Here is a 3,074-nt window from a genome sequence, read left to right on the forward strand (position 1 = left end):
TTTTTCCCTCTGCTATTCAAGACTACTGGTGGAAAAAATGCTTCCTTTCACAGAAGGAAGTGGACTTTCTTAGTTATGTGATAATTATTTTAGGTAGAATTATTTTTGAAGATACAAGCACATTTAACTGGCAGAAATAAAATGTATTATAAACTCCTTTAAAAATATTCAATTTTTTATTTATAATATTTTTTATATTCTAACTGACACATAAATCTGTACATACTTGCAGAGCATCATATAATGATTAAATGTATTTATTCATTGTTTAATGACCAATCAGGGTAAAACTCTATCTCCTCAAATATTTAATGTGTCTTTATTGTGAAAACATTAAAAATCCTTTATTTAATTTTAATAGAGAAATATATGGCTTATTATAATTATGTATAGTCACCCTCCTGTGAAATAAAAATATGCAATTACAAACTTGTGTGTCATCCTTGCAGCAGGAGCCATGTTAATCTCTGTATCATTTCAATTTTAGTTTATGTACTGTTTAAGCGAGCATGATATTCCTTTTCTAAATTTTTTTTCTTTTTTTAAATTCTAATTTGAAGCACTAGGATTGGGTAGTTGACAGTATCAACACAATAATCACTTCTTTATTCTACAGTTTTTAGTATCCCCAAGACATTTGGGTTAACTATTTTCTAATTATCTATTTTCTTTAACTACATATTAACAATATGAAGGGAGTCCAAAAATTTCATGAAAATACATATTGTGAAAAACTATGCATATATTTTCAATTCTTGTTAAACCAAAATAAACTTACCTTTTAAAATTGCTTTCCAATAAGCACAGCCTGTGCTAAAAAAGAAATAAGGAAAAGAAAAAAAAAACAATAAATACATTTAAGCCTACTTATATACTATGCATTGACATAATGCTTGGACATCTTCATGGTAATACACAAAACAGTCTCAGAAATAGGATTGATCTCTGGTGTGCTGGGCCAAGGCACATAATAAGCAAAGCAGAGCAGTTAACAGAATAATGGAAAAGTTATGTTGAGGCTCAATCTTACATAATTAGATGATACTAGCTGGATTCTTCTAAATATAATCATATATGTGTCATATGCCCTTAAAATCTCTGTGATGTTTTATATTTGTATGGAGAATTAAGTACAAACCAAAAATCAGTGTATCAACTTGAGTCTCACATTCAATATTTTATCTTGGAATGTGTATCAATTTTCTGCTCCATTATGTTTGCAGCCCAATAACCTTATAATGCCCCATGAGATGATCCATTTTAGTACCCATTGATTGATATTTATATCTTTGAGCAACAAATGCTTTCATTTTGAAATTACTTATGAAGGAGTTAAACCAGTTCACCAAATGCAGAAAATAAACACATATTTTCCCCTGATAAAATACCCAGAAAATGAAAATAAATAGGTGGATTTATGGATGTGTACCTGAAATCACTAAAGCTTAGTTGATTCTGCTTACAAAGCTACCTTAATAATCAGTAAAGAACACTGCCAAATCCATTTGATAATAGCAATTGATGTCAATAGTAAAGACAGGATCATTCCTCAAAATATATTGCATCTTAAGTCACTGTCTACTATAGATTTATGTAGCTGCAGGTACTGAATTCTCTCTGTCACTCTCACTTTCCTTCATGCTCGCTTTTATCTTCAAATATGTTTATAGAAGAAAAATTGTGGCCCCATTTTGGTGCTTATGTTTTGATATGAAAGTGAAACCGCCTACCTCTTTTTCCTAGGCCCAAGATCTGGTGGGCAGGATGGACCTGAAATGCCGATGCCCTTAGAACTTCTGGTTAAAAATTGTTTTAATTTCATTTTAAAAAGGTGAGAAAGAGGAAGAGAAGGGGGGGGGGGGGAGGAGGGGAAGAAGGGAGGGAGAGAGTGAAAGAGACTCTTGCATCCATTGTTTCACTCCCCAAATGACCACAGCAGCTAGGCCTGTGCTAAGTCAAATTCAGAAGCTTGGATCTTAATCCAGTTCTCCTACATGGATAGCAGGGACCCAAGTACTTAAGCCATTATCTGCTGCCTCCCTAGGTGCACACTAGTGGGAAGCTGTAATTGGAAGTGGAGCAGGACTCCAACCCTGAAACAGACTTGGGATGTAAGAGCCACAAATGACATCCCAACTGCTGCACCAAATTGCCCCCTTCACACACACTTGCCCTTAGGTGGCAATGTCTGAAAATGGAGTAATTAGGGCATCAAGTCCCAGTGTCACTTTTTGTTCTCAGCAGGGATTGATCAGCAGGGTTCACGCTCCCCAGGAACTAAAAGATTAAGATTTATTCTAGTATGTAAATAATTTTTCACAAGTTATAGCCTTAATGTGCTGGTTTTTCTTCTAAGCAGTTCACAGTGATGCTCCTGGGAGGACAGGAGATGGAAAGTATCCAATAACTACGACAAAGACCTTTGAAATTCTCCACCTTTGATAAAACTATTGTTCTAGGGCAGGCACCATGGCTCACTTGGTTAATCCTTTGCCTGAGGTGCTGGCACTCCGGGTTCCAGTCCTGGATGGGGCGCCAGATTCTATCTCGGTTGCTCCTCTTCCAGTCCAGCTCTCTGCTGTGGCCCGGGAGGGCAGTGGAGGATGACCCAAGTGCTTGGGCCCTGCACCCGCATGGGAGACCAGGAGGAAGCATCTGGCTCCTGGCTTCTGATCGGCGCAGTGCTGGCCATAGCGGCCATTTAGGGGGTGAACCAACGGAAGAAGGAAGACCTTTCTCTCTCACTGTCTAATTCTGCCTGTAAAAAAAAAAAAACAAAACAAAAAAAACAAAAACAAAAACAAAAACAAAAACTATTGTTCTAACCATGTCTTTGAGATCAACAGGAATTTTCCACGGTTTTCTATTTCGACCTACTCTTGCATTCAAGCTCTACCAGAGCAACATTCAACTAATGGGAATTCTAGAACAAACATGATGATCTTCATCAGCTGTTGAGAACCAGCTCAAACCTGTGGTTTTTATTTATTTATTTATTTATTTATTTATTTATTTTTTATTTGACAGAGTTAGACAGTGAGAGAGAGAGACAGAAAGAAAGGTCTTCCTTCCGT

At 36.4% G+C, this 3,074-nt stretch overlaps 1 pseudogene; it reads right to left on the bottom strand.

The window, feature by feature from the left end:
• Window positions 1-410: 410 nt before the first annotated feature.
• Window positions 411-511, bottom strand: LOC133768572 (U6 spliceosomal RNA; annotated as a pseudogene).
• Between the last annotated feature and the right edge of the window lie 2,563 nt (window positions 512-3,074).

The sequence above is a fragment of the Lepus europaeus genome, chromosome 1, assembly GCF_033115175.1.
Source record: "Lepus europaeus isolate LE1 chromosome 1, mLepTim1.pri, whole genome shotgun sequence".
In the NCBI taxonomy this organism is placed as follows: domain Eukaryota; kingdom Metazoa; phylum Chordata; class Mammalia; order Lagomorpha; family Leporidae; genus Lepus; species Lepus europaeus.